A 25,501-nucleotide genomic window follows, 5' to 3' on the forward strand; every position below is an offset into this window, starting at 1 on the left:
TAAGATTATTGTGGAATCCTGAACTGGATCTGGGAATAGAAAGGAACATTCAAGGAAAGACTGGAGAAGTCCAAATAAAGCTTGTAGCTTAGTAATATTAATTTTTGAGTTTTGATCATCATGTTATGGTTGTGCAAGATGTTAACATCAGGGAAAGCTTGGCAAAGGCCTTCCAGGAACTCTCTGTACTATTCTGCAAATGTTTCACTGTCTAAAATTATTTACCCCAAAATTTTAATATTATATAGATGAAAATATGTATTTATGGACATGAAAGGTCTTTACAACATACCAGGAGAAAAAGCAAATCACAAAAATAGGCATCTATAATATGCTTGTTTACTTATCAAAACAAGTATGTATACATACATATTTATTGTTCAAATGTGTATATATGTACATATACCTGTTTATATACTTACTGTATATATCAATTATATATATCAATCATATTATATCATACCCAAAGTATAAAATAATACCAAAGTGTTACCATTCATTTTGCAGAGTGGGTGGGATTGTGGATGGTGTTAATTCTTTTCCTTTGTCTTTATTTTCTAATTCTTCTGTCATTAATCCATTTTATAGTGTGTGTTCCAACTTTTATCATTTTAATATTTATGTGTAATCCAAGGATGAAGCTGAGTTGGGAAACCAGGGAAAGACCCACCTTCAGGATTCAGCTCTAATGTGAGTGGTCACCAAGATTCTGTGGTCGCTGTCTTCTCTGAATCCAGTCTCTATTGTTTTCTCCCAGAACATCAACCCAGGTGATATTGGACCTTTCTCCCCTTCTTTGATTTCTATCTCCTACCGGGTATCTGACCTCTACCAATGGGGTTTCTGAGATTTTTCTGTTCTCCCCAAATATTCCATCCACCAGCATTCTGAGATCCCCAAGTCCTCTCGGCAGCCCAAAGCACAAATGTCCCAAGGCACATAGGAAAGTGTGGAGAGATGGTTGCTAAACCCTCAACCTTCCCAGGGCAGAGAGGAGAAGTAACGTAAGGAATTGGTCCAGGCACAACTTTTTTTTTTTTTTTTATCAATGGCACTTTTTTTTTTAGTATTTATTTATTTATTTATTTTGTTGTGCTGGGTCTTAGTTGCAGCAGGCAGGCCCCTTAGTTGCGGCTTGCAGGCTCCTTAGTTGCAACATGTGAACTCTTAGTTGTGGCATGCATGTGAGATCTAGTTCCCTGACCAGGCATTGAACCCAGACCCCCTGCATTGGGAGCGTGGAGTCTTAACCACTGCGCCACCAGGGAAGTCCCTCAGGCACTACTTTTATAGAAAATTGAATCTTTCATTGAAAACTTTCCATAATCTGAGTCCTCATCTCCAAGAAATAGTGGGTTTCTCCAAAGACTGAGAGTCATTTATTTTAATCACTCTCTTTGGGAAATGATTCCGCCTGCTCAGATTTACAATAAATTTAATTTTAAGCCCAATATTCTATGATTTCACAAGAGAAAGCAGAAGGTAGAGGCTAAGGCGGGGCTTCCCTATGAGAGGCGGAGAGGCACAAGGGGGCAGATGCCACAGTTAGAGCCATTCTCATCACATGGCTCCTGACACAGTGGACACAGGCGCTGGCCTCTCAGAATTTCAAATCCAACTTCTCAGAGATTTATTTTTTTTCTGAAACAATTTCTGGCAGCTTTTGATCTCCTAAACTGAAAAAAAAAAATCAAAGAAATCTGTTTCTCTAGAGTACTAATAGCAAAAGAATTTCTGGATGCTGCAAAGTAGGAAAGGAACATAATAGCATCTCAGTTTTATTCATCTTCAAAGCAAACCAAATATAGTTTTTAAAAAACAGAAGCAGGATACCCTACAGATTTTTAAAGGGCTGGAATAAACCTCTTTGAACGAGAAAAGATGACATGAAATTTACCTTGAAGGACATTCACTGGGCTCTTGTCCATTTAATACCTACAAGTAGGCTGTTAGAAGGGATCCGTACTTTACATCAGAAGTAAAAATATCCAATCATTCGGGCAACTTGCAGACTCCACTATTTTCATCAGTATCGGTCATTGCCTCCCTCACCCTGCTGGAGTGTTACTACCATCGTTCTCCCAAAGCACAATACAGGCTTCAGACTTTTCTGATGAGCAGACGTCTAGCCAATGTACATGAAAACCTGAGCAGTGTCTTTGTGTCCCCGTAACCCAAACTCAATCTTTACTCCGTTCTCTGGTCGCAAGTCTGGGAGTGGGAGTGGAAGGCATGTTGGTATGTAGCTGGGTGTGGATGACATGGCACATGTGTGTGCAGAAAATAGTTCTGGAAGTGCAACTATGAGCCAGATTCTTCTCTAGGCACTGGAGATACAGAAGTGCCTGCAAACAAACACAGAAGCTGATTTCTGATTGTGACATGCGCTATGAAATAAATAAATGAGAAGATATGATGGAGAGTCCCAGGATGGGGAGGTGCTAATTCACAGAGGATCTGTCAGAGGAAAAGACTCTGGGCTGAGAGCTGAAGGATAAGGTGCCAGTTCTTCAAAGAGCTGGGAAGAAGTTTGCTCCAATTAAAGGAACAGTAAGTGCAAAGGCTCTGAGGCCTTATAGCAGTGCGCTCCCCATATTCCATATCAGCACTTACCTTTTCAGTACACACAGTGCCCTACTGCAAGCCCCCAAGAGTCTCTGCCTGAGGGCTCTCTGTTGGATGGTGCCTTGAACAGACCGGAAATGCCAGGAAGTTAATGCCCCTAGGAGCAACCCTCAGCCAATGCTCAATAGGAGTTGATGGGTAAATGCCCTAGCATTTACCCCTAGAATTCTCACCCCTAGAATACTCCGTCAGGACTGAGTTCCAATTGCTCTCAGCAATAACCTGCTGTAATGGGACACACTTGGCTTCCTTTCCTTTCCTTCCCTGCCTTACTGCCCCACTCTATGACCATTGCTTTCTGGGATCACCTCCCAAATCAACTGCTTGCACTCAAATTACTAACCTCGGAGCCTGCTTCTAGGGGATCCAGCCTAAGATAGGCTGGAAAGGATTCGGCTGGTGAGTTGAAGGAAAACTGGCCTGCGAGGTTGCCAGAGAGGACAAGAGGGGCCAAATTATGCAGGTCCTTGATGTCATTAGAGGCAATTTGTGTCTCTGATTGTTTTACAGTGGGCAGCCTGTCTTCCCCTGCCCAGTGATCAACTACTCTCGAATAAGAACTGGCCTTGAACTGATTCTGTATCCCTACAAAATGCCCCCTCCTACTCCCCCATAGCATCATGGAGTTCAGAGGGTTTAGAGACCATCTAGTTCAGAGTCAACTCCATGGGGTCAGGAACTTTGTTTTATTTGTGGCTGTATCCTTGGTACCTATGACCCTGTCTGGCATCTAGCATGTCATATGTGTCCAACAAATATTTGTTGGATGAATCAGTCCTACAAATAAGAAAACCAGGAGTCAGAGAAGGTAAATGGCTTGCATACAGTCATACCCAAGGTTGACTGGAGTACTGGGTCTAGAAGGCAATATCTTGCTTCCAACCGGCTTTCATTACCCTCTCCAGTCTCCCAACCCAGGGTTGCCCTGGTCTGATCCACGATCTTTCATTGTAACCTGATGGACACCCTCCACCAAGAGACTCTACAAAACCTTGTCGTCACCTGGGACAGTTGCAGGACAAGGCAGGAGCTCAATGAAAGGGCATCAGCTTTGGGGCCAGGCTGGCTGGGTTTGGGTCCTGATTCTGTCCTCAACATAAGCTCCGTGACCTTGACCAGAGACTGAAGCTCTCTAAGCTGCTGGGATAGAGCCCAGGTCGTTTTGGGGTTCTTTTGTTTTTTTGTTTTTTGATTGATTTAGTTATTTTTGGCTGCGTTGGGTCTTTGTTGCTGTGCATGGGCTTTCTCTAACTGTGGCGAGTGGCGGCTACTCTTTGTTGCAGTATGCAGGCTTCTCATTGCAGTGGCTTCTCTTGTTGCAGAGCATGGGCTCTAGGCATGCGGGCTTTAGTAGTTGTGTCACCTGGGCTTAGTAGTTGTGGCTCGCGGGCTCTAGAGCGCAGGCTCAGTAATTGTGGCACATGGGCTTAGTTGCTCCGCGTGGCATGTGGGATCTTCCCGGACCAGGGCTTGAACCCGTGTCCCCTGCATTGGCAGGCGGATTCTTAACCACTGCGCCACCAGGTAAGTCCGAGACCAGCTTTTGTTTAGAGTAAAGAGAGCCACAGTAGGGTCTGAGAAGGGACAGTCTGACTTCTCCATTTTCACCTGGCTACTCTTTGTCCCTAGAAGAAGCCTGGAATATCCAACAGAAGGTTCCTCACAGTTTTCACATAAATAATCTGAAAAATAAATACAGATTAATTTTTAATCAATTGTTACCTGTAAAAGTAACTTACACAAAATATAACTGAGTATAGTTCAAATTGAACATGTTAAAATTTATTTTACAGTTGGAATTAACAAAAGATTGAAATCATTTTGATCATATTTTTATCACAAGAGTTAGGGAGGAGGGAGGGATGCATAGACAGAGCTGAGAGGATTTTTAGGGCCGTGAAGCTATTTCGTATGGTATTATCACGGCAGATACACGTCGTTCTACATTTGTCCAAACCCACAGAATGTACACCGCCAAGAGTGAGCCCTAATGTGAACTCTGGACTTAGGGTGATGATGTGTCAATGTAGGTTCATCAGTTGTGACAAATGTGCCACCATGGTGGGGGACAGCCATAGAGGAGGAGGCTGTGCAGGTATGGGGACGGGAGTATCTGGGAACTCTCGGTACTTTCCATTCAGTTTTTGCTATGAACCTAAAACTGCTTCTAAAAAATAAAAAGCTAATTAAGTTTTTTAAGTCTACCACAAAATTTGTTCCAGAAAACCTGGGTAGGGTAAAAATAACACCCACAAAAGAAAATTACAACAGAAACTGCTATAATTTGTAAAACCTTATGAGGGACCAAAAAATTGGTCCATGAAGCAAATATTCATTATAAAATCTACCTGGAAAAGAATCAATACTGATAAAAACGGACAAAAATCAGGACCCGTTTAACCATGTTCTATAGAAAAGTAATCAATCCACTAAACTGGCTGGACGGAGTGTGTCTAATCTGTCAGTTGTAAATACATCTGATTTTGTATAATTCTGTATGTTTTTTAAGTTTGTGCTCATAAAGCTCCAGTCAGAGAATTCTAGGGGTCGACATGGTAGGATCTACAGGTTCACAGGGTCCAAATGGTGAGGTGCAAGCCCCCCATACCTGGCACAGGGCCCGGCTGCAGAGGAAACTCATCTGTTCATTCAACAAGCATTTGCTGAGCTCAGGTTTGCTAGAAACACCGAACATCTGTGATTGGGGTGAAGTTTTAAATCTCAGACCCTGAGAAGCCTGGGGTTGAGCGGGGAACCAGGCCTGGGAGGATTGATGTGACAGATCTTAGCAGCAGCTGCAGGGACACAGAAGTGACTCATCAGCTGGGGCGGGTGCTTGCAGGAGGCTTCACTGAGGACATGACAATTGAGCTGAGTCTTCAGGATGAGTCCGGTGGCTCCAAGATGACAAGGGCCAGAAAGAGAGCTCCGGGCACAGGGAATCTTGTATCCTGATGCATGAGAGAAAGCAGAGTTCAGAAACCTGGAAACCGTCCCCTGGGTTAGACACAGAGGAGAGGGCAGGACCAAAAGGCCTGGAATGCCTGATGTCTTGGGCTTTCTCCCGCTGGCAGTGAACACAACTGCGTGGAGGGCTGAGTGCAGGGGTGAGGCCAGTGAGGAGACCAGGCAACTGAGCGGGGGCAGGATGGTACCAGGGGCTAAAAGGGAAACTGAGGAAGCGGGATGGGTAGAATGAAACAGAGGGGACCAGGTGGGGGTAGCGTCCAGGGCTGTCTCCCAAGGTCTGGTTAATGTCAGTGTGGGGTGGGGAAGTACCATGACCCAGGGGTGGAAACTCAGGAGCATATGAGAGTGAAACATGCAAGATCATTTTGGTCAATTGTTCAGAAAAATGTTGGCATCAGAATCCTTCCAATTAAGTCTGAAGAATTAAAAACAAAAAACAGAGCCTCTTCAATGACTGAGGTATCTGGAGAGGTGCAGGGGGGGTGGCCTCCCCAGGATTGCAGTTAGAAGACCCCTGATCTGGGTCTGAGCCCCTCTTTTCAGCTGAGGCTTAGAGGTGGGGTGTTTCCTGGCCCAGGGCACACAGCCGGGAAGGCTCTGGAGCCCAGCTCGGGGACGCCTGGGGCCCTGATCCTTCTTCCACAGCCAGGAGGCTGAGCAGTAATGAGGACTTAGCGTTCTTGGCCCCCACTGCTGCCCAGCTGTCCTTTTGGCTGAGGACATCTCGAGTCACGTAAAAGCCTTGTCCCTAGCAGTCGAACTCCCGTGAATCTGTCTGTCCCAGTCCCTGGACCTTGTCCATGCGCTGGCTGGGCAAGTGCCGCATGACGTGCTGGTTCTTTGCTATTAGTATCACTCTTCCTAGAAACACCCATTATTCAAACCCCCAGGTGCACCTGGCCCAGGTGGTAAGCAGAAAAAATTCGAGTCATAGCTCTGCCATAAGCCAGCGGTGTGGCCTTTGGAAAATCATCTGGTCTCTGGGAAACACAGATCCCTCCTCCACAAATCAGAGGTCATAAGGCTGACTCCAGCTACATCAAAATGCTTGTAAGGATGGAGGGAGGTAAGTAGCAAATCCATGCTGTATCCTGAAAAATCTCTATGGGAGCACAAGGGATCCACGATACTTTCCGTTTGTCACTTTATCTGCTGTTAAGTAGCAGTAACTCCCATTACCATCACCAGCGGCCACCCTTCAAACAGCCCTAGAGATCTGAAGCAGGATAGATCTAAAAGGAAGTGGGATGGGCAGGACCTAAGAAAAATCTTGCCTCATTTGTCCCATCAGACCCTTACTGAGAGTCTATTTATCCTTAATTTAGGTACAATCAGCACAAACTTGTTTATCTGTTCCAGCTCACAGTACTTGAGAAGAAGAAGATTAAAAGACAGGGAGAGAACGACAAAGGAAAATTTACTGAAAAGGATGAGACAGAAACACTATGAAATGTGGGTGCAAAAGCTTCACCATCATAGCCTGGAGACGTACAGAAAAAGTGCAGAAAGCCTAAGACCATCAGTGTACAATTGCTGATACTTTAATATGACCCTGAGTCACCAGAAAATAAAAACAGGAACAAAATATTAAATTAAGTACAGCACCCTCTGGTTAGGAAACCATGGCTTTTTAAGAGATTCATAGCCTGTAAAACCAGCAGTTCTGCTTCTAGAGCATATATCCTAAGAAAATAACCAGACAGCACCAGAGGTATGTATATATAAGATTATTCATTACAGCATTGTTTTTTAGTAGTGGAAAAGTTGGAAACACTCTAAATGCCCTTCAGAAGAGGATGAGCTAAAGCAGCATCTTGCATTCTCAAATCACTTTCTGGAAGGGTTGTTGTATTTGCTTGTCACCCTTTCCATGGCTTTTCTTTAAATTTGTCCATTCATTTTATTCAAATAAATGCACTGTCTTTAAAAAAAAATACTACACTACCCTAAACAGAATATTAGTGTCAGTTACCATAAGTAAAAGTAACCGCAATACAAAGAAATTATGTTATTATAATCTAACTAGATGAGGTTGCCTGTTTAAGGCTTCTTACCTAGAAAGTAAGACAGGAAGGGAAGAAGGCTGGAGGGAGGAAGGTTGGAAAAGAAAGCCATGGTGGGAGCTTCCCTGGTGGCGCAGTGGTTGAGAGTCCGCCTGCAAATGCAGGGGACACGGGTTCGAGCCCTGGTCTGGGAAGATCCCACATGCTGCGGAGCAACTGGGCCCGTGAGCCACAATTACTGAGCCTGCGCACCTGGAGCCTGTGCTCCGCAACAAGAGAGGCTGCGATAGTAAGAGGCCCGCGCACCGCGATGAAGAGTGGCCCCCGCTTGCCACAACTAGAGAAAGCCCTCGCACAGAAACGAAGACCCAACACAGCCATAAATTAATTAATTAATTAATTAAAAAAAAAAAAAAAAGAAAGCCATGGTGGCTGCATAAGAAAATATCTTTCTTTTTTTTTGAGCAATGCATATTAAAGGATGGAGGGCTAAAATGACAAGATAACTGGATTTGCCTTAAAATATTTCAGCAAAAAATAAAATAAAATAAAGGATTGATAAAGCAAATGTGGCAAAATCTTGATAATTGTTGAATCCAGGTGATGGGTATTGGAAAGTTCCTTGCACTATTCTCTCTTCTTTTAAGTAGTTTGAAAATTTGCCTAATAAAAAAAAGTAAACATAAAAAAAATATAAACAGGAAGATCCCTTGTTCATGGGCCACCAGGGCTGACAAAGCCCTTGTGATTTTGAGAAGAGTCAAACCCCAATTTCTGTGCACCTTAATCAACATTTTATACACCGGCAATTTGACCTTTTTGAATTAACGTAAGTCAGACTCTACAAAAATAAATAAAAATAACGATGGAAATCCATACGTAATGACAGGGGAAGGTGTCCAAGACAGATTGCTGAGTGAGAAAACATGCACTAGAAGAGTGTGTTTGGCTCCATCCCATTTATGTAAAACTGTCAAGGAAAATCCCCCATGAATCTGTGGGCCCAGAGAGAGTCTGGAAGCCCAGACGCCAAGCAGTTACCTCAGGATGGGGAGGGTCCTCTTCTTGCCTTTTTTTGTATCTTTACGCTTGTCTGTATTGTGTAAAATTTTACTTTTTACCATTGAATAGATATCATTCTTAGAATCAGGCAAAAAGCTATTACCATTTTAAGGAAAAAAGAAGAAATCAGAAAAACATTTCTATCTGTATAATGAAATGATTTAAACATATATAAGGCTGCTTAACAGAAAATTTAATTTCCATTATTATCCTGTTGCCTGTGACACTACACATTCGCTGTCAGTGTCTGGCAAAGGTGCTAGAACAGGCCTCTGGTAAGCTGATCTCAGCACAGAGGCCTGAGCAAGAGGAGGGAAGGGTGTCGGGTTTCCCTGACTTACCCCTTTGCTCACACCATGCCCCCCCTGCCTGGCATGCTCTCTGTGCTTTTCTGTGGCTCCCTCTCTCCCCGCTTTAAGGCTCAGCTCCAGGAAGGCTGCTCTGAAGCCCCAGCAGGCGTTACCTGGGATCCTCCTTTGACAGATGTCAATCTTCAGCCCATCTGCAGGCACCAATCTCCCGTCCCATCCAGAGCATTGGAGAGTGAGTGGAGGCCTCGTTCTGGGCAGCCTCACATGCCCTGCTGGGTTCAGGGAGCCCAGCAGAGAGGAGGGAGCCCAGACATACTTCCTGTCCCTGCCCTGCTCAATTGGGTGACCTGGGGGAGTCATTTCCCCTCCTAATGTCTCAATTTTCACAGCTGTAAAATGGGAATAAATGAACCTAATAGAACCTCTCAAAAATTAAATGAGATGACCTACTGAGAGAGTTGGTAATCTATAAGGCTTTCAATTAAAAAATAATTATTACTGTTATTGGTACTATATAAATGTTTATTGATAATGATGAGTATTAACTTTATTATCTTTCAAAAATCACTGGGACATATTCATTCTAATATTTTCAAAAATTTCCTAAGGAAATATGTTCAAAAATGCATGAAAAAGTGTGTTCACAACGAATAATAACAAAGATGGGAAACTATCACCTATGGCTTGTCATGCAACTATTAAAGATGATAAACTATGTTGAGTGATTGCAGAAATGCTTATGATATATTGCCAAATTTAAAAATCTAGCTCCAGAAGACTGCAACCCATTTTTATAAAAAGATATATATGTATGTCATACATACAGAGATTAAGATCTACAAAGAGAGAGAGAAACAGAGATATCCAAAACACTTCTAAAGAAAATCACTGCCAAAATGTTAACAGTGGTTATCTCTGGATTAAGTGATTACAGATCACTTTTTTGGTTTCCTTTTTTGTGTGTATCTGAATTTTCTAAATTTGTCTAAAAATAGCATATATTCCTTGTGTGACGTTTCTAAGTTATCTTTTAACCGTTCCTCTCCCCCCACCACTACCACCGCCAATGTTGCTGTCCAGAAGTTAATGATAAAAGACTGACTGTTCCCAGGCCCCCAGCCTCGGGCTGTGAGGGCCCCCAAGGTCACGAGACACCCCCATGGACCTCTGATGTCTACATGGAAGAGCCTGGTGTGATTTTCACCAGTGAGTGGACACGGTGGGTGAACAATTAGCCAGCTCTGGGCAGAGAAACTGCCCCCCAGGAGGCTCACACAGGAACCATGGCCTTGGGAACAAACAGGAGCCTCTCAAAGAAATTCCCAGAAGGCGGGTCAATTAGAAAACTTAGCACCTAGGCATCACCACCCCCTCCATCATGTAATCTGATAGGCTGGATCTGAGGGTCCATGAAGGGAATAAGCAGATGGGAAGAGACAGGTTGGAGGGCTGGGACATTCCCTCCTCTCCCTCCCCCACTCCCCCCCACCTCCTTACCTCCTTATTCCCCCCAACCCAGCTCTCACCACTCTCTCTGGGCTCCTCTCCAATCTGTGCCTCCACCCTAGTCTCCATTGTACAATAGTCTTCTCTCCAAAAAATCCACAGTCTCTCTAGGAATCTTCCAGAGAGATGATAGTGTAAAATGTCAGAGCTGAAAATATCATTTTACTCTCTCACTTTCTAGTTGAGGAAACTGGTTCAAGGAGATTAACCAATGTGTCCAAAATCTCCCATCCAATAGGTGTAGAAGCCAAGAGCTCAGATGTCTTCATTCCTAGGCCAGGGTGATTTTGTCCTCTACCATTTTACTTCCTGCTGTTGGCTGAAAGAAAGCCCAGTGTTGTGCTTAGGAACATGGACTCCAAGGCTGAATCCCTGGGTTCAAATTCCGTGTCTGGTACATGCCACCCATGTGGTCTCAGTGCCCTAATTTTCTCATCAGGAAAATGAGGATAACAATAGTGACTACATCGAGGGTTTGTGTAAAGGTTAAATGAATTCAAGCATATTTAGAACAGGACCTGGTAAATGTTATGGAAGCCTTTGCTATCTTGATTATTTTGTCAGCCAATTAATTGTGTCTATGGGAAGAAGTCAGAAAAGGGCAGAGATAAACCAAATGATTCAGCAGAGGAAGCACAGGATCTCCTCAGAAAGCAAGAGTTCAGAACCTCCATCTTCATGAGGAGCATGTGAGGCCCAGGCCATCCACCATTCATCCCTGAAGTATTCACTGAGCCAGTAGAACAGAGTTCAGAAACAGAGGCTCATACATATGGTTACCCAGTTTACAATAAACATACATCTGCAATGCATGGAGGAAAGATGATCCATCTGAATGGAGAAGAAGCAATGGTCACCCCAACCTCACACCATACATAAAAGTCAATCCCAGATGGGACTACAGGCCTAACTTGTGAAAGTTCAACAATGAAGCTTCTAGAAAATAACATAAGAGGATATCCTTGTAGCCTTAGGATAGACAACATTTTCTTAACAAGATACAGAAAGCAAAAATCATAGAGGAAAAGATTGATAACTTGGACTTCATTAAAATTAAGACTATCTCTACAATTAAAAAATAAAAATTGAGGGCTTCCCTGGTGGCGCAGTGGTTGAGAGTCCGCCTGCCGATGCAGGGGACACGGGTTCGTGCCCCGATCCCGGAGGGTCCCACATGCCGCGGAGCGGCTGGGCCCACGAGCCATGGCCGCGGAGCCTGTGTGTCCGGAGCCTGTGCTCCGCAACGGGAGAGGCCACAGCAGTGAGAGGCCCGCGTATAGCAAAAAAATAAAAAATAAAAAATAAAAAATAAAAATAAAAATTGAAAAAAACAATGTAGGAATTAATATTCCAAAGGAAATAATTCCTATAATGATTCAGTCTTTTATCATTAGCAGCATCTACTAATATGTAATTAACTTACTTCAAAACAAATTTTAAGTTTCTGTTCAACAAAACAATTTTCTGTTCTGTTCATTTCTGATTCATGAAGAAAGTGAGGTGAGCCTAAAAGACTCATATCCAGAATATATAAAGAACTCCTAGTGGGACTTCCCTGGTGGTCCAGTGGTTAAGACTCTGGGCTCCCAATGCAGGGGACCAGGGTTCGATCCCTGGTCAGGGAACTAGATCCCACATGCCGCAACTAAAGATCCCGCATGCTGCAATGAAGATCCCGCACACGACAACGAAGATCGTGTGGCAACTAAGACCCAGCACAGCCAAATAAATAAATAAATATTTAAATAAATACATAAATAAATACGATCTCCTAGCACTCAGTAAGAAAACTATCAGCAACTGGATAGAAAAAGGCCAAAGGACTTAAATAAGAAAAAGTGTTCAAAATAAATAACCATCAAGGAAATGCATACTAAAATCACAATTATATACCACTACATACTCACCAGAACAGCTTTTTTAAAAATAATAAGATAATACCAAGTCTTGGCAAGTTTGTGGAGCAACTGGTAGAATCCTCTCTCCTACATTGCTGATGGGAATATTAATTGGTACAAGTACAATGGGGAAAAAGTTGGCAGGACTTTCCAGCGTTGAACATATACAAACCTTATAACCAAGCAATTCTACTTTTAGTTATATAGCCAACAAACATGAGTACATATGTGCTCCAAAATACAAGCCTACTCACTGCAGCATTATTCCATATAGCCCCCAACTGGAAACAATCTAAACATACATCATCAGTGAAATGAATACATACATCGAGTGGTAGTCATACAATGGAATATAGATAGTCATGAGGATGAACAACATAAAATTACACACTATAACTTGAGTGCAGTCACAAACATAAGATTGAAAGAAATGTGTCCATCCTACATGATTCCATTCAATTGCAGTTCAAAAATGGGCAAAACCAATCCATGAGGTTGGAAGTCAGGATAGCAGTTAGTAGTCAGGGGGTAATTACTAGGAGGCGCCATGATGGAGGCCTGTGATGGGTGCTGGGTATATTCCACATCTTATTTTGGGTAGTAGTTACACAGGTATGCTCAACTGAAAAAAATCATTTATCTGTACATTTGTGATTTATACACATCTCTCTATGTTATACTTCAAAATTAAGACATTTGCTTAAAATCCTTTACTGAACACCTGTATATGTTACCTGTATGTAGCGTATACAGTGGTACACAAGGTAGAAGTGGCCCTGCTCCCAAGCAATTGTAGCCCAGATGTTTTCAAAATGGCCGGAGCTAATGTTATAGAAAACTATAATTATAACCCTCACGTCTCAAGGAGACACTCTCCTTGTAAGAACATTTTTCACATTCCTTGTCTCCTGTGACCTTAAAAGCTGTATTGTCTTTAAAATATCAGCTTTGATGGAATCCTTAAAGAGTGTGACCCTCTCAGAATTTTACAACAAAAAAACAGAGGCTCCAAGAAAAAGGACTTGTCCAAGATCACCCAGAATATGTGTCAATGTCAAGGATCATCTGTGATATGGAAACCTAGCTGCCCACCTCAAGCAGGGAGAAGACAGAGTGCAGGGCAGAGACGCAGTGCCAGGTCCCAGCTCTGACTCTTTCTAGTGTGTGATTCATCCAACGAGTGTAACTTCTAGGTTTCCTACCCATGAAACGAGAATAATAATACCTACAAACACTCAGAGCCGTCACAAGACTCACACTGCTACTTGAGTGTCTCTCGGCTATTATTACAGTAAATAAAGGAAACTTTCCATGATGAGAAGATTTATATAAAGTGGGAGGCATTTTAAAGACTTGCCTTTGAGGAAGCAGAGGATGAAGATCCTTAAGACTCTGACCACATTCCCCCCAAGTGTCAGCCACAGGGACAGTGGGGACTGGCTCACAGGTCCCTGGGGAGCAGGCCATCCCTGCTTGTTTGATGGGAACGGTCTGCACATCGTCCTCACAAGGCAGTTCCCACCCCTACCCTAGCAGGTTCCAGTGGCCCTCACGTGACCGGGTAACAACCCACCAAACGGAGACTTGGAGCCTTCCACCAGCTACGTGGAATCTACTCTAAGGTGAGACGTTTTAAAATGTAAAACAACGTCAGCAGGGCTGTGACCCAGAAAGAGAAGTGTGCCCTGGCGGTAGTTCTCAAGCCTGGCAGCACATCAGACTCACCTGGGCAGATAGAGCAGCAGCTGGGCTCAGGTTGGGTACAGGCATGGGACCCTTTGAAAGTGGTCCCAGGTGATTTGAATGTGTGCATCAGACCTGAGACCGGCTGACCTTGCCCCACCCCTGTGGTGTCCATTTCCCCAGGGGCAGGCCATGCCTGTGAACTTCAGGGAGACGTTGCAGAAGGTGGAATATAGATGGTCTTTTCTTAAGGAGGAGCATCGTTGTTGGGTGACCCTGCCACTGGGCCCCAGAGCAGCTTCCAACAAGGTCCATTCCCAATGGTAATTAAGATGAAAGGCTGGGGCAAGGAGGTAGGGTACAGAGAAAGCGGAGGTGGCCAGAAGCAGAGGACCCAAGTGGGTCTACCCACCTTCCACGGTGCCTTTAGGATGGTGAGGCCACTGACTCACGAGAGGGACAGGGACTTGCACTGATGCCGCTCACCAGGTGCCAGGCGAGAAACCTCAGGCAAATGAGTACTCAGTCCTCCGAGCCTCAGTTTCCTCGTGTATGACTCAGGGAGGAACACCTCCCCCCACACACACACCCACCCCATCCCCGTGAAGTAATGCTGATTAAATGGGGTGATGTCGGCTAACACAACCACTAGTGGTTCTAGAACCCACTTCTCTTATGTTCAGCAATGCGAGATGCACATACAACGTACTGATCTCATGACTTCGGAGGCATCCACTACTCTGAGACCTCACACAGGTGGATCTCATACAGCTAGAGGCGGGATTTGAACTCGCGCTTCAAACTTCAGAGCGCAGGCTGTGAGCCTCTGGCTTATACTGTCTCCTTCAAAATGTGGGAGCCGTTATCTCATTATAAATCACGTTTTCATTTCCATCAACTTGAATAATTATTGACCTCTGTGATTTGAGCACAGATTGAGAGCCTGGTGGGAAGACCAGCTCCCTGGACTCCAACAGAGAGATGGATGAGAGCAGGTGGTCTTTCCTCTGTGGGGCGGCCACCCAGCCATGAAGCCCTTCGCCAGAGAACCTTCTCCCATCCTCTCCCGGACTAACCCCTCCCCCCTCCCTAGCAGGTCTGTCTTCACCCTCCCCGTGACAGATTGCCAGTTTCCTGAGATTAAGTCATCCCAGCAATACCCTCAGCCCCAGGTTAGAAATTTGTGTGTCATTCTGGATATAGATTATCGTTTCTAACTCCTCCAAAGGCATTAACAAAGTCTCCTAATTATTATACTTTAATCTCGTTTTAAAAATACAACATGCACATGCGTATCTCACACATGGATGGCGGGATACTTAACAACGACCATTGCCAAGATTCCGGTTTCTGCTGTCATCATCTCCCAGCTGAGCTGCTGTGATTTGCTCTTGGCTGGTCCTCCTTCATCTGTCATATCATTTGTCCTCTTCAAAATTTGGCCTCACATTTGTGTTGACCCTTCCCAGGTCTCTAGTTACCACAATAATGCTAATTACAGCACTTCCGCTCACCTGTTGGGGTTAGAGGCCCCCAACTGCTGTCCTGTTGTAAAGGGCTTCTCATATCAGCCCCTTGGAGATAAGGCTGCACCAGCCTACTTCAATATTCCCCATACCCCAATGTCACTCAATTATTGGTCACCCTGTGCAGTGTTTCCATAATCAAGTCTTCAAACCGCTTACCTCCCAACTTCCCCATAGAAACATCAGCCACGCTCGCTCTCCTGTCACCAGAGATATTCTGTGTGTGTTCAAAAGTCCCTTGGCCTGCCTGTTATTTCAGCAATAGTTTAAGCTTGAAAGCAAGATCCACAGCTGAAAACATTGCTCAACAAAGCAATAAATCATATCGTCTTACATCATTCCCCTGCTCCCACACCTCACACTGCTGGACTCCTCGCAGACTCAGGGATTCTATCTCTAAGGCATGCTCCAAGAAAAGAACAAGGGACTTTCTGCCTTTTGTTTTGTTTTACCAAAGACATGTAATGTTTCCCTTTACAGAGTTAGCCCTTCCTTGTGTGTGTTCAGTACAAGCTCCTGCCTGCCTTTATTTCTGGTGACCAAATGTAAACAGCTCGCCAGAAGGTGTTAGTTTGTTAAGAATGCCCTAACCAATTGCTCAACCTTGGAGGCGTAAAACAACAGAAATCTATTCTCTCACCGTTCTGGAAGCCAGAAGTCCAAAACCAAGGTGGCAGCGGGGTCGTGCTCCCTTCAAAGGCGCTAGGGGAGCATCCTTCCTTGCCTGGGAGCTCCTCGTGGCTACCAGCATCCTCTGGCTCCAGTCTCTGCCTCTGTCTTCATGGCCTTTCTTCCCTCTGTGTCTGTGCCCTGTCCTCTCCTTGGAAGGACACCAGTGATTGGATTTAGGGCTCATTCTAAATCCAGGATGATTTCCTCTCAAGATCCTTAACGAATTACACATCTTCAGATTCTATTTCCAAAGAAGGGCATATTCTGACATCTGGGTAGACACAGATTTTTTTTTCGAGGTAAGGGTGGTACTATTAGACCCACTACACAGGATGTGGAAAGATATGGCGCTCTCCTCCCAAGATTCCAGTCTAAATGCCCTGCTCTCTGCCCACCTGCCCCATCCTCCTCCACAGACAGCTGCATACATTTTCTTTGGTTGGTTGTAACATATTTTTTTAACCGCTGGGAGTATTACGTTTCAATTGGTGTGAAAGGAGCAGCTGCTCATCAGTCTCCCAGTCTGTGAAATGGAACCAGCAATGCCTCTCTGCCAGTTGTCGTGAGGTGTAACCAAGCAAGCGAAGGCCAGACACCTGGTGCTGGCCTGCAGGAGGTGTTCGGGCTGTGATAGCTTAGCCCCCAGGCTCAGGTCCCTGGGGCCCGCATGCCTGACATGAAAACTGGGTGTTGGCCACACTTAACCAGTAAGGTGAGGAAGAAGCAGAAAACAATAGCTGAGTGGCCATCGGGCTCTATTTCACTTCAGCAGCTACTCCGAAACCCACCCTGGGTGTTTCTCCAACTCCTCCCAACCTCTTCTGGTCCTGACAGGTGGTGAGAGTATCACATCCATTCTGCAGATGAAAAAACTGAGGCAGGGGGAGTTAGACATCAGTGGCTTGGCCAACATGATGTTAAAATCTTGAGGGTCTAGTTTCAAGCCAAGGGCCGATGTAGGAGGTTTCCAGCTGGATCTGAGGTCTGAGCTGGGGTTCTGGGTTGCCAGGGGTGCTCTGAGAGCAATGAATTACAGAACCATCCAGAGGAGTCAGAGGCCAATTCTATTTTTTTGTTTTCAAAGACCAAATGTGCTCCTAGTCTTGGGCTGTGTCTGATTAACGTCAAAACGGCAGAGAAATGTGGAAAATGAAGTCAAAACCATTACTTGTTTTTTGTGAGGGTGGAAAAAACCCAAGGATGTGAATATTATTTCTTTTTAAATTTAGTCACATCTATTTATACATATAGACACATGGAATTAAGAGTTGGAGGCTGGTAACCAAGCCTTAAAAATAGCACCCCACCCAGAAGAGAAATATGATCTTTGGGGTCCCTGTGTCCAGAAAAACCCTAGACAATCCTCTGGCTCTCAAGAGACGGAAAGTAATTGGTTTGGAGATTTTTTATTTCAGTCATTTTTAAGTCAAGGAGGTTTGTGGCGAAGGAGGAATCCCTTTCTAACCATCTCCACCTCTACCCGTTTCAGTTGTATCCACAGCTTCGTTCTCATGAACAAGAGCCCAGGAACTCAGAAAACTGCAACAGGGGGGTGGGGGGTCAGAGTTCAATCTGCCTGAACTTCATTTTCAATCCAGGACTCCGTTACGCCAACCAGCTCTCAAAGAAGCAATCAACTTGCCCCGTTTTGCATTTGTTTTCCTGTCAGTTTTGTGGCTGTTCATTACGTGTGAGGAGAAATGAGGGCTTGTGTATAAACACCACAGTTGAACAAGGAGCATATTTCTTTCCCCGTCTCTAAATCTGGACCCTTCCCCTTCTCGCCAGTGCTACAATTTCCTCTGGCACTTGAGACAGACATATGTTATTTTCAGTTCCACAACTTTCTTGTTCGCTGTATCACTGCACACATGGCCCAGGCACTGCAAATATAAATACATGTGGGCGTCTGCATTTCAACCACTGGACTCTCGCCACTTTTTTTTTTTAATGCAATGTAACTCAAGTGGATTGTCATCACAGCCAGGCGGCGTGACAAAGTCCTCCAACAAAATCAACATTTCCCAAGCCCAGACCGCCATCCCATCCCAAATTCTTACCATTTGCCATCCACCCCCGCCAATCGGCAAATGCTCAAACCGGCTTCAGCGGGCAGAGTCCTACGATGACCCTCCGATTACTCTTACCTGATGAAAGAAGAGCCTAATAAATAAATACGCTAATTGGGCTTTGCCAAGATAGACCTTCCCCAACAGTACTTACTGCCACATGATAAAAACCCATGACAAGCTTCAGCTTTGTGGATACTCTGAGAATAAATAAGAGGTTATCTGCAAATTCAAACATGCTGAACAGGTTGGCGCTCTTTCGGGTAGCAGTGGGTTTAGGCCGGATGTCAAGATGTGGGAAAGGGAGGTCTTTTAATACTCACTCCCTTCTGCTGAGGTGTGTACCAGGAGCCGGTAGCAGGGCAGCAGTACATGGATATACACACAGATGTTGGATTTTTCTCCCAGATCCTGGAGAATTTGCAGATGGCCCCCCACACAGGAGACGACGGAGGGTAAAGCTGATGAAAATAAAAGCAGCAACTTCCATTTAATATGTGCTTGCTACAAGCCATACACTTTATCTCATTTTAGTTTCACAAATAATTATCCCCACTTAACAGACAGAGAAACTGAGACTAATGAAAACTGAGACCAATGAAAACTTTTGCTAAGATATTGCCCTTGTGAGTCCAGGACTGTGCACCCACTGCTGACTCCTTAAAAAGTATTTGGATTTATCAGGTGCATGCATTCCATATTAGTTGTTTTATCTAATCTCAGAAAACTCTGTAAGATAGATATTATCAGCATTTTACAGATGGGAGGATAAAGCTCCGAGAAGTTAAGTAACTTGCCCAGGGCCGCTTGGATGATAAATGAGCAGAGATTTGAACCAATGTGGTCTAACTCCAAAGCCCGTGCCCTAAAACATGGACCAGGTAGTAAATATCTTAGGCTTTCAGTTCATCCAGTCACTGTCACAGTGACTCAGTTCTGACCTGCTAGCTTGAACGCAGCTATAGACAATATGTGAATGAATGGGTACAGCTTTGTTCCAATCAAACTTGATCTACAAAAACAGCTGGATGGATTTGGCCAAAGGGTTGTAGTTTGCTGATCCCTACTCTAAAACCTTACAGTCGACATATTACATCCGTGGTCAAGGCCAGGAAACGCTGAGCACAGGGCTAGAGGCACAGAAACCGAGGCATGGTCTTTGTTTTCCCTGGCCTCATCTTCTGTTACTCTTCCCCTGACTCTCTCTGCTCCAGCTGCACAGCCTCCTTGCTACTCTTCAAACATACCTGCATCTTACTGCCTCAGGGCCTTTGCGCTTGCTATTCACCCTGCCTGGAGCAACTGTCCTTTCAGATCTCTTCATGGCTGACTGCCTCACCTCCTTCCTTTTTTTGCTCCACTCTCAACTTACAGTAAGGCCTTCTCTGACTACCCTATCAGAACTTGCAGCACATACCCAGGCTAGTATTTCTTCTCTCCCTCCTCTGCTTTCTTTCTCTCCATAGCACTTATCACCATCAGATAATGCTATCATTTTACTACTACATTTCGTTCATTGTCTGTCTTTCCCCCCACCACTAGAATGGACACTCTGGGAGGGTAGCCATTCTTGTTTTGTCGGTTTGGTCACTGCAATCCATTCCCAGGTTCTAGAATAGTACCTGGCACAGTGAGTGTCCAATGAACATTTGCTGGATGACTTAATAAATTTTGGACTGATGGGAAGTCATCTTTAGAGCAAGCAGAACTTGGACCCAGCAAAGCTGCCCTGGAGGGCAGGCACTTGTGATGATTTCTGGGCCCACTGGGGCACTGCCCAGGGTGGAGTCGGGGCCCCAGCACTTCTCAGCAGCTTGGCAATGTCTCCGTTGACCATACAAAGTATAGCACCCATGGGGGTCGGGGGACAGTTGCTGAGGAACCGGGAAGCTGAACAACCACCATGAAATTTCCTGGGCCTCATCTTCCCCCATGCTGACCTCTGTCCATCTGAGTGATTATTCGATGCTTCTGAAGCCCTTTGAACTCACCCTTCCTCTGGGCACGATTGCTATCTTTCTGGAAGGGAATCATTCACTTGACACCCTGTTAGAGGTAACGGATGAGTCAGGAGGCAAGCTTGGGGATGTTTCTCAGCAGCCTCCACCAACCCCATCTCCACCAGAGGCTGGGGGAAGCCATTTGGGTCTGTAACCTGACACTGTGTTTTATGAATGAACTAATTTTCCATAGGCACCTTCAAGCTGGGAAACATCCCAGAGGTGGACTAACCTTTAACATTAGGTGTAATTAAGGATTAGCCATGTCACATGACCCGTGAAGCACCGGAGACCAGAGATAATAAATCCCCCCACTGTGGGCCGTTCCCCACAGGCAGCGCCAGCCTCGGGACCTGGGGGGCCCAGCAGTGAACGTGGAACACCGGGGCTCAAGCACCCTCCCCCTCCAGAGCAGGCAGGTGACGCAGAGCCAAGAGGCCAGTCGGGGACACCTTCTAACCGCGCCAGTCGTGGCGTGGTCAGCAGCCTCTGAGAGCAAAAGCCCAGTCCTTGGACAGAGCTCCCTCTGGCCCAAGACCGTGCACAGCTTTTCACATCCAATGTCCCTCTAAGGCCACAACGACCTGTGACCCCAATTTTATATGTGAACACAGACGCTCTCAGGTTCAATGATTTGTCCAAGATCCCTAACTAGTAAGTGACTAAACCAGAATTGGTTTTTTTTTTTTTTTTTTTTTTTTTTTTGCGGTACGCGGGCCTCTCACTGTTGTGGCCTCTCCCGTTGCGGAGCGCAGGCTCCGGACGCGCAGGCTCAGCGGCCATGGCTCACGGGCCCAGCCGCTCCGCGGCATGTGGGATCTTCCTGGACCAGGGCACGAACCCATGTCCCCTGCATCGGCAGGCGGACTCTCAACCACTGCGCCACCAGGGAAGCCCTGTTATTTTTTTTAATTGAAGTATAGTTGATTTACAATGTTGTGTTTGTTTCAGGTATATAGCAAAGAGGTTCAGTTATATATATATAATATATATATAATATATATATAATATATATATAATATATATATAATATATATAATATAATACATATATTATATATATAATATATATAATATAATATATATAATTATATATAATATAATACATATATTATATATATAATATATATATAATATAATACATATATTATATATATAATAATGATATACATATTTTCTTTTTCAGATTCTTTTCCATTATAGGTTATTAGAAGATATTGAATATAGTTCCCTCTGCTATATAGTAGGTCCTTGTTGTAAACCAGAATTTGAACTGGCACCAAAGCCCATGTATTTAATCACAATGTCTTAAAACTTCTTAAGTCACCGTTCTGAACCAAATCTGGAATTGGTGTGTGTATACACGGGGTGGGGGATTTAGTTGGTGTTTAATCATAAGAAGCAAAACAATCTCTGTCCATCCATGGTGAACAGAACTAGTGCTTCCTTTCTCCCAGGGCTTAGTGTAAAATGGGTCCCAGTTGGTGGAGGGCAGTGCTGAACTGCCAAGGGGTGACCTGTGCCAGCTCCAGGGTCCTCCCTGTCCACCCTCAGCCCTCAGTCCTAACTTTGGAAAGGCCCAGAGTGTCTATTCTCATCAGATACCACCCCTGCAGCACTGACCTTCCACTGGGAAAGTTTTAAAAAGGGTTAGTATGGTGGTCCCTCAAAAAAGTAAATGTAGAATTACCATAAGTCCAGTAATTCCACTTCTAGGTATATATCCAAAAAATTGAAAGCAGGAACTCAAACAGATATGGCACACCCACGTTCATGGCGGTATTATTCACAACAGCCAAAATGTGGAAACAACGCAAATGATCATTGATGGACAAACGGATAAGCAGAATGTGGTACATACAAACAATGGAATATTATTCAGCCTTAAAAACAAATGAGGGCTTCCCTGGTGGCGCAGTGGTTGAGAGTCCGCCTGCCGATGCAGGGGACGCGGGTTCGTGCCCCGGTCCGGGAAGATTCCACATGCCGCGGAGCGGCTGGGCCCATGAGCCATGGCCGCTGGGCCTGCGCGTCCGGAGCCTGTGCTCCGCAACGGGAGAGGCCACAGCAGTGAGAGGCCCTCGTACTGAAAAAAAAAAAGAAATTCTGACACATGCCACAGCACGGATGATGAACCCTGAAGACAATATCCTAAGTGAAATAAGCCAAACACAAAAGGACAAGTATTGTATGATTCCACATACACGAGCTTACCTAGAACAGTCAAATTCATAGAAACAGGAAATATTAGAGGTTACCAAGGCTGGGTGAAAGGAGAGGGGGAGTTATTATTTCACGAGGACAGGAATGATGCAAAAGATGTGGAGACGAACGGTGGTGGTGATTGTACAACAATGTGAAGGTACTTAATCTCACTGAACTGCCCACCTAAAAATGGAGAAAGTGGTAAATTTTATATTATGTATATTTTACCACAACAAAAATGAACAAACAGGGGGCAATGCTCTCTGTCAATCAGCCTGGTGGATTTGCTATGAGCTGGAAGCGAGGAACTGGAAGCGAGGCTCCGGGCCGGAGGCATGGAGCATGGGAAGCCGACCGCCTGCTGGGTGCTCCGCTGTGCTCCCAGAGCAGCATGGCAGCTTCTCTGAGCCAAGCTTTGCCCAAGGACCAGGAAGCCTTTGGTTTCTTGCATCTGAGAAAATTGCAAGGGGGAGAATTAAACTGACCCAGAAGGGTAGGATACCCCGCTCTTGTTCTACACTAATAGATACCTTTTCTTTTCCATTCACTCAGAAGTAGTTTGTGAACACCTACCCCGTGCCAGCTGCTTAGCCTGGCACACACTCTGCGCACACAGCTGGGCACCCACCCTTACAGCACCGTCTCATGGAGGAACCATGGTGCCCGTTGCAGACAAGGAGGGAAGAGGTTCTGAGACTGTCTTTCACGAGGCCTCACAGCTTGTTCATCGACTAAGGCTGCAGTTATAGGATTCTTAACACAGGCCCCGTCGCATCCAAATCCCATATGGATTCTTTCTACAAGCGAATATCCCAGAAAAAGAGATGTCAGAATCCCACCGGAAAAGAAAAATAACACAGAACTAAGGCGGGGATCAGCGAGTAGCAGAGAGAATTCTCTGTTCCTTTTGCCCCCGCGTTCACATCCATCCCCAGGTATAAAGGGATGCCAGGAGGGGATCGGCCCGTCCCTCCAGCCCAGCGAGGCCTCTTCATCTACCGTTTCCAGGGGCCACGTGTGTGGCCTCAGCATCGTCACCCTGCTTCCATCTACAGAACAGAAGAAATTATCTCCTGGGTACAAATCCAGTTTATGTTCCAACCAAAGAGAGACAGAAAGGGTCCACGGTCGACACTCTAGGCAGGCCTCTACATTTTGTTTCATGGTCATGGCTGAGTTAGACACTGACTTGCCAGGTGACCCCGGGCAAGCCCTGGGGCCTGCGTTGTGCCCAGGTCGTTACTGAAGGCAAGATGCCCTCCAGCCCTGGTGTTCCCAAAAGAAGAAAGTCACCTGTAGTCTTAGAGATGCGAGCCTTCCTTCCCCCTGCCCTCCGACTAGCACGTGTCCCTCCCTCCCTCAGCCGCCTGTTCTCCCTCCTCAGTCCTTTCCTCTTCAAGACCCAGTGTTTCTGATCCCCTGCCTGGGAGGCCTTGCACAGATGTGGGGCTTCTGCTCGACCTGCACCTCATGTCAGCAGCCCCCCGGCCCTGTCTGGGGGACCCTGTGTGTGTGCACTTTCCCTCACGTCCCCTGGGCTGGCCCTGGGGAGAGGAATGCGGCCTCCCTCTATGCCCAGGGTGCTTGACTGTTAATGATCCCCAGGCACGCTTCCCCCACCCTGTCCCTGGAGACATTTCCAGAGTTGTTTTATGATGGAGGCTGGGGAAATCTATTAATGAGAGCAGTAATTGCTACCTTTGGGCACCAAATGTTGATTTACAACGGTTAATGCCTCAGATTCCAAAGGCATAAATTTCAGCTTTTCCACCATTTTGTCTGGAGCAAAACAAAACAGAGGGAGATCACATATCCTGGGCTACAGATGTTTGGCTGCACAGAGCATTTTTCTAAGATGGGGGCTGGGGCGGGGGGGTGGCTGGGTGTTTAATTTAATTGACAATAGAGCATCGCCAGTGCTTGTTAAGCCGTGTGCACCTACCTCGGTGTAAAAGCATTCTCTGGGTGTCAATGCCCATTTCTTAGGAGAGGGGAACAGAGGACAGGGCAAGGAGCCTGGGTGGAAGTTGGCTTCTCCCGCGCCCCGCCCCACCCCCCAGCTCTGTCCTGATTGGCTTGATCGCTTGGCCAAGGAGGTGACAAAGCTACCTCTTGACCCTCGGGGCGTGGCTGTGTGTCTGAGTGGCTCAGCCATGTTCTTGGAGTCCTTTGGGAAAAAAGAGACTTCCAAGATCAAGGAGAGGTGACCCCGTTGGGAGCGTGATTGGGTGTCTGTCAAAGGCAAAGAGGCTGACCCCTTTTCCTTCCAAATGAGGATCTGAGGGAGTTGGAAACTCGAAAAAGAATTCAGTTTTGGGGATTCATCCAATTAGATTTTCCAGAAACTCCTGTAAGGGCTATAAAGCCACAGTAATTTATTCCCAAAACAGCTACAACACGATCAGAAAAACACAAGCCCCCTCCCACCCCCCCACCCCCCCACCGGCTGTTAGAAATCTATCTTCCTACCTTGGCTGACAGATGCCCCATCTCAGGCGAGTAAGTGGACTTGGCACCAAGCAGGTACCAGACAGCCCTGCTCCAGGCCCACAACCCACCCTCCCAGCTGCTGTCCTATCAGAGATCCGCAGTTGGGACGTAAAGTAGCACAGCCCGAGTGCTATGTGGAGATCCACCACAACTCAAACAGCCCCTGGGATTCCAATCATTCAACAAATATTTGCCACGTGTCTGCTACGTGCAAGGCACAGTACAAACAGGCCTGAAGGAATTTCTGGCCCATTCTTAGGCCAGTTTTGAGTGAGAGTTTAATAACAGCTCATCCCTGTCTCCTGTACGATTCTTTATGATTTTCAAAACGCTTATCAAATATTTGAATATCTCACCAGCCCAATAAGTGGACATCCCCACTTTACGGAGGAAGGATATCATGTTCAGAGAAGCAAAGTGATTTGCCCAAGGTCACCAGCAAAAGAGCAAAGAAGTAATACAATAAGGCACAGTTGGCATTT

At 45.5% G+C, this 25,501-nt stretch overlaps 1 long non-coding RNA gene across 4 annotated transcripts; it reads right to left on the bottom strand.

The window, feature by feature from the left end:
• Window positions 1-1,918: 1,918 nt before the first annotated feature.
• On the bottom strand, window positions 1,919-25,128 carry LOC132490664 (uncharacterized). Of its 4 annotated transcripts, XR_009532590.1 has the most exons (6): window positions 24,999-25,128; window positions 18,649-18,786; window positions 18,317-18,403; window positions 16,225-16,404; window positions 5,234-5,576; window positions 1,919-4,307 (listed from the first exon to the last, which is right to left on the bottom strand). It is a non-coding gene; the product is annotated as an uncharacterized LOC132490664 (long non-coding RNA). The 4 variants fall into 4 exon arrangements; XR_009532585.1 differs by lacking the exon at window positions 1,919-4,307 and having other exon boundaries at window positions 4,423-5,576; XR_009532587.1 differs by lacking the exons at window positions 1,919-4,307; window positions 16,225-16,404 and having other exon boundaries at window positions 4,423-5,576; window positions 24,999-25,126.
• Window positions 25,129-25,501: the final 373 nt, after the last annotated feature.

This window comes from Mesoplodon densirostris, chromosome 1 (genome assembly GCF_025265405.1).
Source record: "Mesoplodon densirostris isolate mMesDen1 chromosome 1, mMesDen1 primary haplotype, whole genome shotgun sequence".
Classification (NCBI taxonomy): Eukaryota; Metazoa; Chordata; class Mammalia; order Artiodactyla; family Ziphiidae; genus Mesoplodon; species Mesoplodon densirostris.